Below are 14,198 nucleotides of genomic sequence, written 5' to 3'. Positions count from 1 at the left end.
ATTAACACTGAGTTTGCAGATATTTCCTAAAAGCAGTTTCGAAAATCAGGCAGTTTTCAAAGGAAAAAACTGTTGGAGCGTGTTCTACAAAATAGATATGTAAATTACATAGATTCTCCCGCTGTGAAATTACGTTTTTCGAACATGCTACATGCAGAAAAGTTTCGACAAAAATACACTACAGTGTTGTTTGCATGTGGATTACAGGACTTTCTCACTATAGAAAGCATAAAGATGCTTAGATGCATTTTATGTCATTTCACACTGTTTTCCAAACGCCAGTTTCGAAAATAAGGCAGATTTCCCGGCAAAAACCTCTTGGAGCGGGTTCTAACCAATAGACATGTAATTAACATGGATTCGCTTACCGTGAAATTCCGTGTTCCGAACACGCTACATGCATCCAGGTTTCAACAAACTTTCTCGAATGAGTTGTGAACATTTAGATTACAGAAGTTTCATCCACCATACATGGCATATTTACAACTAGAAACATTAACTCTGAATTTGCAGCTTTTTCCTAATGCCAGTTTGGAAAATCAGGCAGTTTTCTCAGGGAAAAACTTTTGGAGCGAATTCTAACCAATAGTTGTGTAATTTACATAGATTCCTTCGCCGGGATTTTCCGTGATATGATCACAGTTCATGCATAACGCTTTCTAAAAATATTCACCACAAATTTGTTTGCATGTGGTTTTACGATCTTGCATCACAATACAAGGCATATTGACTCTTTGAAGCATTTTCTCTGATTTTGCAGAGATTTTCAAACGCAAGTTTCAAAAATGAGGCAGATTTCTCAGAAAAACTCTTAGAGCAAATTCTACCAAAGAGACATTTATTTTAAATAGATTCGCTCACCGTGATATTTTGTGTTCCGAACACACTTCCCGTATCTCGGATTCGACAAATATACACTACAGAGTAGTTTGCATGCAGATTACCGAACTTTCATCTCAATACATTGAATATTGATTCTTAGAACTATTTTCTCTGATTTTGCAGCGTTTCCCAAACGCCAGGTTCAAAAATGACGAATTTTTTAGCAGAAAAAATCTCTCGGACCGAGTTCTAACCAATAGAGAAGTCATTTACATTGTTTCAATCACCGTGAAATTCCACGATCTGAACATGCTACATGCATCACGGATTAGAAAAAGATCCTTTAATATGTTGTGAAAATGTGGATTACCAAACTTTCTGCAACATAAATGCACATTTACACCTGCAAATATTTACTCACTTTTTGCAGCTTTTTCCAAACTTCAGATTCGATAATCATGCAATTTTGGCAAAAAAATTCTCTTCTAGCTCGTTCTACTCAATAGAATTGTAATTTCCATAGTTTCATTACCGTGAAATTCCATTTTCCATAAGCGCTACATAAATCACGGTTTAAAAAATAATTACTACACTGTTATTATCATGTGGATTACCGGACATTCATTCACCATTCAAGGCATATTGACACTTAGAAGCATTTACTCACATTTCACAGGGTTCTCCTAATGGCAGTTTTCAAAATGAGGCACATTTTGCAAAAAAATTCTCTTCAAGTGAATTCTACTCAATAGACATGTAACTTACATTGTTTCCTTCACTATGACATTCCGTATTCCAAAAAAGTTACATGCATCACGAGTTTGACAAACATTCTTTAATGAGTGTGAGCATGTGGATTACCGAACTTTCATCCACCTTACAAGGCATATTTACACCTAGAAGTAGTTATTCTCATTTCGCTGGTTTTTCCTAACATCCAGTTTCGAAAATCATGAAATTTTCACAGAAACATTCAATTCAAGCGAGTTCTAACCAGTAGAATTGTTATTTTCAGAGCTTCACTCACCGAGACATTCCGTGTTCCGAAAACGTTACATTCATCACGGCTTCGGCAAACATTATTTAATGACCGTGAGCATGTGGATTACCGATTTTTCAACCACAATACAAGGCATATTTACACCTAGAAACATTTACTTACATTTCGCAGGTTTTCCTAATGTCAGTTACGAAAATCAGGCAGTTTTCGCAGAAAAATTCTCATGGTGCATGTTCTATCCAATAGACATCTCATTTTCTTAGATACCTTCACCGTAACATTCCGTGTTACGAAAACAGTCCATGCACCACGGATTCAACAAATATTCACTGCTGAGTTCTTAGCATGTGGATTACACATCTTTAATAACCCATTGAAGACATATTGTCACCTTAAAGAATTTACTCAGATTTTGCAGCGTTTTCATAACCCCAGTTTCCAAAATAAGGCAGATTTTTCTGTAAAACGCTCCTGGAGCTTGTTCTAACCAAGAGATATGTAATTTACATAGTTTGCCTCACCGTGACAGTCCATGTTCCGAACGCGCTTCACACATCACGGATTTGACAAACATTCTTAATGAGTTGTGTACATGTGTATTACAAAACTTTCATCCACCATACAAGGCATATTGACACCTAGAATCATTAACACTGAGTTTGCAGATATTTCCTAAAAGCAGTTTCGAAAATCAGGCAGTTTTCAAAGGAAAAAACTGTTGGAGCGTGTTCTACAAAATAGATATGTAAATTACATAGATTCTCCCGCTGTGAAATTACGTTTTTCGAACATGCTACATGCAGAAAAGTTTCGACAAAAATACACTACAGTGTTGTTTGCATGTGGATTACAGGACTTTCTCACTATAGAAAGCATAAAGATGCTTAGATGCATTTTATGTCATTTCACACTGTTTTCCAAACGCCAGTTTCGAAAATAAGGCAGATTTCCCGGCAAAAACCTCTTGGAGCGGGTTCTAACCAATAGACATGTAATTAACATGGATTCGCTTACCGTGAAATTCCGTGTTCCGAACACGCTACATGCATCCAGGTTTCAACAAACTTTCTCGAATGAGTTGTGAACATTTAGATTACAGAAGTTTCATCCACCATACATGGCATATTTACAACTAGAAACATTAACTCTGAATTTGCAGCTTTTTCCTAATGCCAGTTTGGAAAATCAGGCAGTTTTCTCAGGGAAAAACTTTTGGAGCGAATTCTAACCAATAGTTGTGTAATTTACATAGATTCCTTCGCCGGGATTTTCCGTGATATGATCACAGTTCATGCATAACGCTTTCTAAAAATATTCACCACAAATTTGTTTGCATGTGGTTTTACGATCTTGCATCACAATACAAGGCATATTGACTCTTTGAAGCATTTTCTCTGATTTTGCAGAGATTTTCAAACGCAAGTTTCAAAAATGAGGCAGATTTCTCAGAAAAACTCTTAGAGCAAATTCTACCAAAGAGACATTTATTTTAAATAGATTCGCTCACCGTGATATTTTGTGTTCCGAACACACTTCCCGTATCTCGGATTCGACAAATATACACTACAGAGTAGTTTGCATGCAGATTACCGAACTTTCATCTCAATACATTGAATATTGATTCTTAGAACTATTTTCTCTGATTTTGCAGCGTTTCCCAAACGCCAGGTTCAAAAATGACGAATTTTTTAGCAGAAAAAATCTCTCGGACCGAGTTCTAACCAATAGAGAAGTCATTTACATTGTTTCAATCACCGTGAAATTCCACGATCTGAACATGCTACATGCATCACGGATTAGAAAAAGATCCTTTAATATGTTGTGAAAATGTGGATTACCAAACTTTCTGCAACATAAAGGCACATTTACACCTGCAAATATTTACTCACTTTTTGCAGCTTTTTCCAAACTTCAGATTCGATAATCATGCAATTTTGGCAAAAAAATTCTCTTCTAGCTCGTTCTACTCAATAGAATTGTAATTTCCATAGTTTCATTACCGTGAAATTCCATTTTCCATAAGCGCTACATAAATCACGGTTTAAAAAATAATTACTACACTGTTATTATCATGTGGATTACCGGACATTCATTCACCATTCAAGGCATATTGACACTTAGAAGCATTTACTCACATTTCACAGGGTTCTCCTAATGGCAGTTTTCAAAATGAGGCACATTTTGCAAAAAAATTCTCTTCAAGTGAATTCTACTCAATAGACATGTAACTTACATTGTTTCCTTCACTATGACATTCCGTATTCCAAAAAAGTTACATGCATCACGAGTTTGACAAACATTCTTTAATGAGTGTGAGCATGTGGATTACCGAACTTTCATCCACCGTACAAGGCATATTTACACCTAGAAGTAGTTATTCTCATTTCGCTGGTTTTTCCTAACATCCAGTTTCGAAAATCATGAAATTTTCACAGAAACATTCAATTCAAGCGAGTTCTAACCAGTAGAATTGTTATTTTCAGAGCTTCACTCACCGAGACATTCCGTGTTCCGAAAACGTTACATTCATCACGGCTTCGGCAAACATTATTTAATGACCGTGAGCATGTGGATTACCGATTTTTCAACCACAATACAAGGCATATTTACACCTAGAAACATTTACTTACATTTCGCAGGTTTTCCTAATGTCAGTTACGAAAATCAGGCAGTTTTTGCAGAAAAATTCTCATGGTGCATGTTCTATCCAATAGACATCTCATTTTCTTAGATACCTTCACCGTAACATTCCGTGTTACGAAAACGGTCCATGCACCACGGATTCAACAAATATTCACTGCTGAGTTCTTAGCATGTGGATTACACATCTTTAATAACCCATTGAAGACATATTGTCACCTTAAAGAATTTACTCAGATTTTGCAGCGTTCTCATAACCCCAGTTTCCAAAATAAGGCAGATTTTTCTGTAAAACGCTCCTGGAGCGTGTTCTAACCAAGAGATATGTAATTTACATAGTTTGCCTCACCGTGACAGTCCATGTTCCGAACGCGCTTCACACATCACGGATTTGACAAACATTCTTAATGAGTTGTGTACATGTGTATTACAAAACTTTCATCCACCATACAAGGCATATTGACACCTAGAATCATTAACACTGAGTTTGCAGATATTTCCTAAAAGCAGTTTCGAAAATCAGGCAGTTTTCAAAGGAAAAAACTGTTGGAGCGTGTTCTACAAAATAGATATGTAAATTACATAGATTCTCCCGCTGTGAAATTACGTTTTTCGAACATGCTACATGCAGAAAAGTTTCGACAAAAATACACTACAGTGTTGTTTGCATGTGGATTACAGGACTTTCTCACTATAGAAAGCATAAAGATGCTTAGATGCATTTTATGTCATTTCACACTGTTTTCCAAACGCCAGTTTCGAAAATAAGGCAGATTTCCCGGCAAAAACCTCTTGGAGCGGGTTCTAACCAATAGACATGTAATTAACATGGATTCGCTTACCGTGAAATTCCGTGTTCCGAACACGCTACATGCATCCAGGTTTCAACAAACTTTCTCGAATGAGTTGTGAACATTTAGATTACAGAAGTTTCATCCACCATACATGGCATATTTACAACTAGAAACATTAACTCTGAATTTGCAGCTTTTTCCTAATGCCAGTTTGGAAAATCAGGCAGTTTTCTCAGGGAAAAACTTTTGGAGCGAATTCTAACCAATAGTTGTGTAATTTACATAGATTCCTTCGCCGGGATTTTCCGTGATATGATCACAGTTCATGCATAACGCTTTCTAAAAATATTCACCACAAATTTGTTTGCATGTGGTTTTACGATCTTGCATCACAATACAAGGCATATTGACTCTTTGAAGCATTTTCTCTGATTTTGCAGAGATTTTCAAACGCAAGTTTCAAAAATGAGGCAGATTTCTCAGAAAAACTCTTAGAGCAAATTCTACCAAAGAGACATTTATTTTAAATAGATTCGCTCACCGTGATATTTTGTGTTCCGAACACACTTCCCGTATCTCGGATTCGACAAATATACACTACAGAGTAGTTTGCATGCAGATTACCGAACTTTCATCTCAATACATTGAATATTGATTCTTAGAACTATTTTCTCTGATTTTGCAGCGTTTCCCAAACGCCAGGTTCAAAAATGACGAATTTTTTAGCAGAAAAAATCTCTCGGACCGAGTTCTAACCAATAGAGAAGTCATTTACATTGTTTCAATCACCGTGAAATTCCACGATCTGAACATGCTACATGCATCACGGATTAGAAAAAGATCCTTTAATATGTTGTGAAAATGTGGATTACCAAACAATCTGCAACATAAAGGCACATTTACACCTGCAAATATTTACTCACTTTTTGCAGCTTTTTCCAAACTTCAGATTCGATAATCATGCAATTTTGGCAAAAAAATTCTCTTCTAGCTCGTTCTACTCAATAGAATTGTAATTTCCATAGTTTCATTACCGTGAAATTCCATTTTCCATAAGCGCTACATAAATCACGGTTTAAAAAATAATTACTACACTGTTATTATCATGTGGATTACCGGACATTCATTCACCATTCAAGGCATATTGACACTTAGAAGCATTTACTCACATTTCACAGGGTTCTCCTAATGGCAGTTTTCAAAATGAGGCACATTTTGCAAAAAAATTCTCTTCAAGTGAATTCTACTCAATAGACATGTAACTTACATTGTTTCCTTCACTATGACATTCCGTATTCCAAAAAAGTTACATGCATCACGAGTTTGACAAACATTCTTTAATGAGTGTGAGCATGTGGATTACCGAACTTTCATCCACCGTACAAGGCATATTTACACCTAGAAGTAGTTATTCTCATTTCGCTGGTTTTTCCTAACATCCAGTTTCGAAAATCATGAAATTTTCACAGAAACATTCAATTCAAGCGAGTTCTAACCAGTAGAATTGTTATTTTCAGAGCTTCACTCACCGAGACATTCCGTGTTCCGAAAACGTTACATTCATCACGGCTTCGGCAAACATTCTTTAATGACCGTGAGCATGTGGATTACCGATTTTTCAACCACAATACAAGGCATATTTACACCTAGAAACATTTACTTACATTTCGCAGGTTTTCCTAATGTCAGTTACGAAAATCAGGCAGTTTTCGCAGAAAAATTCTCATGGTGCATGTTCTATCCAATAGACATCTCATTTTCTTAGATACCTTCACCGTAACATTCCGTGTTACGAAAACAGTCCATGCACCACGGATTCAACAAATATTCACTGCTGAGTTCTTAGCATGTGGATTACACATCTTTAATAACCCATTGAAGACATATTGTCACCTTAAAGAATTTACTCAGATTTTGCAGCGTTTTCATAACCCCAGTTTCCAAAATAAGGCAGATTTTTCTGTAAAACGCTCCTGGAGCGTGTTCTAACCAAGAGATATGTAATTTACATAGTTTGCCTCACCGTGACAGTCCATGTTCCGAACGCGCTTCACACATCACGGATTTGACAAACATTCTTAATGAGTTGTGTACATGTGTATTACAAAACTTTCATCCACCATACAAGGCATATTGACACCTAGAATCATTAACACTGAGTTTGCAGATATTTCCTAAAAGCAGTTTCGAAAATCAGGCAGTTTTCAAAGGAAAAAACTGTTGGAGCGTGTTCTACAAAATAGATATGTAAATTACATAGATTCTCCCGCTGTGAAATTACGTTTTTCGAACATGCTACATGCAGAAAAGTTTCGACAAAAATACACTACAGTGTTGTTTGCATGTGGATTACAGGACTTTCTCACTATAGAAAGCATAAAGATGCTTAGATGCATTTTATGTCATTTCACACTGTTTTCCAAACGCCAGTTTCGAAAATAAGGCAGATTTCCCGGCAAAAACCTCTTGGAGCGGGTTCTAACCAATAGACATGTAATTAACATGGATTCGCTTACCGTGAAATTCCGTGTTCCGAACACGCTACATGCATCCAGGTTTCAACAAACTTTCTCGAATGAGTTGTGAACATTTAGATTACAGAAGTTTCATCCACCATACATGGCATATTTACAACTAGAAACATTAACTCTGAATTTGCAGCTTTTTCCTAATGCCAGTTTGGAAAATCAGGCAGTTTTCTCAGGGAAAAACTTTTGGAGCGAATTCTAACCAATAGTTGTGTAATTTACATAGATTCCTTCGCCGGGATTTTCCGTGATATGATCACAGTTCATGCATAACGCTTTCTAAAAATATTCACCACAAATTTGTTTGCATGTGGTTTTACGATCTTGCATCACAATACAAGGCATATTGACTCTTTGAAGCATTTTCTCTGATTTTGCAGAGATTTTCAAACGCAAGTTTCAAAAATGAGGCAGATTTCTCAGAAAAACTCTTAGAGCAAATTCTACCAAAGAGACATTTATTTTAAATAGATTCGCTCACCGTGATATTTTGTGTTCCGAACACACTTCCCGTATCTCGGATTCGACAAATATACACTACAGAGTAGTTTGCATGCAGATTACCGAACTTTCATCTCAATACATTGAATATTGATTCTTAGAACTATTTTCTCTGATTTTGCAGCGTTTCCCAAACGCCAGGTTCAAAAATGACGAATTCTTTAGCAGAAAAAATCTCTCGGACCGAGTTCTAACCAATAGAGAAGTCATTTACATTGTTTCAATCACCGTGAAATTCCACGATCTGAACATGCTACATGCATCACGGATTAGAAAAAGATCCTTTAATATGTTGTGAAAATGTGGATTACCAAACTTTCTGCAACATAAAGGCACATTTACACCTGCAAATATTTACTCACTTTTTGCAGCTTTTTCCAAACTTCAGATTCGATAATCATGCAATTTTGGCAAAAAAATTCTCTTCTAGCTCGTTCTACTCAATAGAATTGTAATTTCCATAGTTTCATTACCGTGAAATTCCATTTTCCATAAGCGCTACATAAATCACGGTTTAAAAAATAATTACTACACTGTTATTATCATGTGGATTACCGGACATTCATTCACCATTCAAGGCATATTGACACTTAGAAGCATTTACTCACATTTCACAGGGTTCTCCTAATGGCAGTTTTCAAAATGAGGCACATTTTGCAAAAAAATTCTCTTCAAGTGAATTCTACTCAATAGACATGTAACTTACATTGTTTCCTTCACTATGACATTCCGTATTCCAAAAAAGTTACATGCATCACGAGTTTGACAAACATTCTTTAATGAGTGTGAGCATGTGGATTACCGAACTTTCATCCACCGTACAAGGCATATTTACACCTAGAAGTAGTTATTCTCATTTCGCTGGTTTTTCCTAACATCCAGTTTCGAAAATCATGAAATTTTCACAGAAACATTCAATTCAAGCGAGTTCTAACCAGTAGAATTGTTATTTTCAGAGCTTCACTCACCGAGACATTCCGTGTTCCGAAAACGTTACATTCATCACGGCTTCGGCAAACATTATTTAATGACCGTGAGCATGTGGATTACCGATTTTTCAACCACAATACAAGGCATATTTACACCTAGAAACATTTACTTACATTTCGCAGGTTTTCCTAATGTCAGTTACGAAAATCAGGCAGTTTTCGCAGAAAAATTCTCATGGTGCATGTTCTATCCAATAGACATCTCATTTTCTTAGATACCTTCACCGTAACATTCCGTGTTACGAAAACAGTCCATGCACCACGGATTCAACAAATATTCACTGCTGAGTTCTTAGCATGTGGATTACACATCTTTAATAACCCATTGAAGACATATTGTCACCTTAAAGAATTTACTCAGATTTTGCAGCGTTTTCATAACACCAGTTTCCAAAATAAGGCAGATTTTTCTGTAAAACGCTCCTGGAGCGTGTTCTAACCAAGAGATATGTAATTTACATAGTTTGCCTCACCGTGACAGTCCATGTTCCGAACGCGCTTCACACATCACGGATTTGACAAACATTCTTAATGAGTTGTGTACATGTGTATTACAAAACTTTCATCCACCATACAAGGCATATTGACACCTAGAATCATTAACACTGAGTTTGCAGATATTTCCTAAAAGCAGTTTCGAAAATCAGGCAGTTTTCAAAGGAAAAAACTGTTGGAGCGTGTTCTACAAAATAGATATGTAAATTACATAGATTCTCCCGCTGTGAAATTACGTTTTTCGAACATGCTACATGCAGAAAAGTTTCGACAAAAATACACTACAGTGTTGTTTGCATGTGGATTACAGGACTTTCTCACTATAGAAAGCATAAAGATGCTTAGATGCATTTTATGTCATTTCACACTGTTTTCCAAACGCCAGTTTCGAAAATAAGGCAGATTTCCCGGCAAAAACCTCTTGGAGCGGGTTCTAACCAATAGACATGTAATTAACATGGATTCGCTTACCGTGAAATTCCGTGTTCCGAACACGCTACATGCATCCAGGTTTCAACAAACTTTCTCGAATGAGTTGTGAACATTTAGATTACAGAAGTTTCATCCACCATACATGGCATATTTACAACTAGAAACATTAACTCTGAATTTGCAGCTTTTTCCTAATGCCAGTTTGGAAAATCAGGCAGTTTTCTCAGGGAAAAACTTTTGGAGCGAATTCTAACCAATAGTTGTGTAATTTACATAGATTCCTTCGCCGGGATTTTCCGTGATATGATCACAGTTCATGCATAACGCTTTCTAAAAATATTCACCACAAATTTGTTTGCATGTGGTTTTACGATCTTGCATCACAATACAAGGCATATTGACTCTTTGAAGCATTTTCTCTGATTTTGCAGAGATTTTCAAACGCAAGTTTCAAAAATGAGGCAGATTTCTCAGAAAAACTCTTAGAGCAAATTCTACCAAAGAGACATTTATTTTAAATAGATTCGCTCACCGTGATATTTTGTGTTCCGAACACACTTCCCGTATCTCGGATTCGACAAATATACACTACAGAGTAGTTTGCATGCAGATTACCGAACTTTCATCTCAATACATTGAATATTGATTCTTAGAACTATTTTCTCTGATTTTGCAGCGTTTCCCAAACGCCAGGTTCAAAAATGACGAATTTTTTAGCAGAAAAAATCTCTCGGACCGAGTTCTAACCAATAGAGAAGTCATTTACATTGTTTCAATCACCGTGAAATTCCACGATCTGAACATGCTACATGCATCACGGATTAGAAAAAGATCCTTTAATATGTTGTGAAAATGTGGATTACCAAACTTTCTGCAACATAAAGGCACATTTACACCTGCAAATATTTACTCACTTTTTGCAGCTTTTTCCAAACTTCAGATTCGATAATCATGCAATTTTGGCAAAAAAATTCTCTTCTAGCTCGTTCTACTCAATAGAATTGTAATTTCCATAGTTTCATTACCGTGAAATTCCATTTTCCATAAGCGCTACATAAATCACGGTTTAAAAAATAATTACTACACTGTTATTATCATGTGGATTACCGGACATTCATTCACCATTCAAGGCATATTGACACTTAGAAGCATTTACTCACATTTCACAGGGTTCTCCTAATGGCAGTTTTCAAAATGAGGCACATTTTGCAAAAAAATTCTCTTCAAGTGAATTCTACTCAATAGACATGTAACTTACATTGTTTCCTTCACTATGACATTCCGTATTCCAAAAAAGTTACATGCATCACGAGTTTGACAAACATTCTTTAATGAGTGTGAGCATGTGGATTACCGAACTTTCATCCACCGTACAAGGCATATTTACACCTAGAAGTAGTTATTCTCATTTCGCTGGTTTTTCCTAACATCCAGTTTCGAAAATCATGAAATTTTCACAGAAACATTCAATTCAAGCGAGTTCTAACCAGTAGAATTGTTATTTTCAGAGCTTCACTCACCGAGACATTCCGTGTTCCGAAAACGTTACATTCATCACGGCTTCGGCAAACATTATTTAATGACCGTGAGCATGTGGATTACCGATTTTTCAACCACAATACAAGGCATATTTACACCTAGAAACATTTACTTACATTTCGCAGGTTTTCCTAATGTCAGTTACGAAAATCAGGCAGTTTTCGCAGAAAAATTCTCATGGTGCATGTTCTATCCAATAGACATCTCATTTTCTTAGATACCTTCACCGTAACATTCCGTGTTACGAAAACAGTCCATGCACCACGGATTCAACAAATATTCACTGCTGAGTTCTTAGCATGTGGATTACACATCTTTAATAACCCATTGAAGACATATTGTCACCTTAAAGAATTTACTCAGATTTTGCAGCGTTCTCATAACCCCAGTTTCCAAAATAAGGCAGATTTTTCTGTAAAACGCTCCTGGAGCGTGTTCTAACCAAGAGATATGTAATTTACATAGTTTGCCTCACCGTGACAGTCCATGTTCCGAACGCGCTTCACACATCACGGATTTGACAAACATTCTTAATGAGTTGTGTACATGTATATTACAAAACTTTCATCCACCATACAAGGCATATTGACACCTAGAATCATTAACACTGAGTTTGCAGATATTTCCTAAAAGCAGTTTCGAAAATCAGGAAGTTTTCAAAGGAAAAAACTGTTGGAGCGTGTTCTACAAAATAGATATGTAAATTACATAGATTCTCCCGCTGTGAAATTACGTTTTTCGAACATGCTACATGCAGAAAAGTTTCGACAAAAATACACTACAGTGTTGTTTGCATGTGGATTACAGGACTTTCTCACTATAGAAAGCATAAAGATGCTTAGATGCATTTTATGTCATTTCACACTGTTTTCCAAACGCCAGTTTCGAAAATAAGGCAGATTTCCCGGCAAAAACCTCTTGGAGCGGGTTCTAACCAATAGACATGTAATTAACATGGATTCGCTTACCGTGAAATTCCGTGTTCCGAACACGCTACATGCATCCAGGTTTCAACAAACTTTCTCGAATGAGTTGTGAACATTTAGATTACAGAAGTTTCATCCACCATACATGGCATATTTACAACTAGAAACATTAACTCTGAATTTGCAGCTTTTTCCTAATGCCAGTTTGGAAAATCAGGCAGTTTTCTCAGGGAAAAACTTTTGGAGCGAATTCTAACCAATAGTTGTGTAATTTACATAGATTCCTTCGCCGGGATTTTCCGTGATATGATCACAGTTCATGCATAACGCTTTCTAAAAATATTCACCACAAATTTGTTTGCATGTGGTTTTACGATCTTGCATCACAATACAAGGCATATTGACTCTTTGAAGCATTTTCTCTGATTTTGCAGAGATTTTCAAACGCAAGTTTCAAAAATGAGGCAGATTTCTCAGAAAAACTCTTAGAGCAAATTCTACCAAAGAGACATTTATTTTAAATAGATTCGCTCACCGTGATATTTTGTGTTCCGAACACACTTCCCGTATCTCGGATTCGACAAATATACACTACAGAGTAGTTTGCATGCAGATTACCGAACTTTCATCTCAATACATTGAATATTGATTCTTAGAACTATTTTCTCTGATTTTGCAGCGTTTCCCAAACGCCAGGTTCAAAAATGACGAATTTTTTAGCAGAAAAAATCTCTCGGACCGAGTTCTAACCAATAGAGAAGTCATTTACATTGTTTCAATCACCGTGAAATTCCACGATCTGAACATGCTACATGCATCACGGATTAGAAAAAGATCCTTTAATATGTTGTGAAAATGTGGATTACCAAACTTTCTGCAACATAAAGGCACATTTACACCTGCAAATATTTACTCACTTTTTGCAGCTTTTTCCAAACTTCAGATTCGATAATCATGCAATTTTGGCAAAAAAATTCTCTTCTAGCTCGTTCTACTCAATAGAATTGTAATTTCCATAGTTTCATTACCGTGAAATTCCATTTTCCATAAGCGCTACATAAATCACGGTTTAAAAAATAATTACTACACTGTTATTATCATGTGGATTACCGGACATTCATTCACCATTCAAGGCATATTGACACTTAGAAGCATTTACTCACATTTCACAGGGTTCTCCTAATGGCAGTTTTCAAAATGAGGCACATTTTGCAAAAAAATTCTCTTCAAGTGAATTCTACTCAATAGACATGTAACTTACATTGTTTCCTTCACTATGACATTCCGTATTCCAAAAAAGTTACATGCATCACGAGTTTGACAAACATTCTTTAATGAGTGTGAGCATGTGGATTACCGAACTTTCATCCACCGTACAAGGCATATTTACACCTAGAAGTAGTTATTCTCATTTCGCTGGTTTTTCCTAACATCCAGTTTCGAAAATCATGAAATTTTCACAGAAACATTCAATTCAAGCGAGTTCTAACCAGTAGAATTGTTATTTTCAGAGCTTCACTCACCGAGACATT

Source organism: Camelus bactrianus, unplaced genomic scaffold, assembly GCF_048773025.1.
Source record: "Camelus bactrianus isolate YW-2024 breed Bactrian camel unplaced genomic scaffold, ASM4877302v1 HiC_scaffold_34, whole genome shotgun sequence".
NCBI lineage: Eukaryota > Metazoa > Chordata > Mammalia > Artiodactyla > Camelidae > Camelus > Camelus bactrianus.
This window is presented reverse-complemented; position numbering follows the sequence as displayed.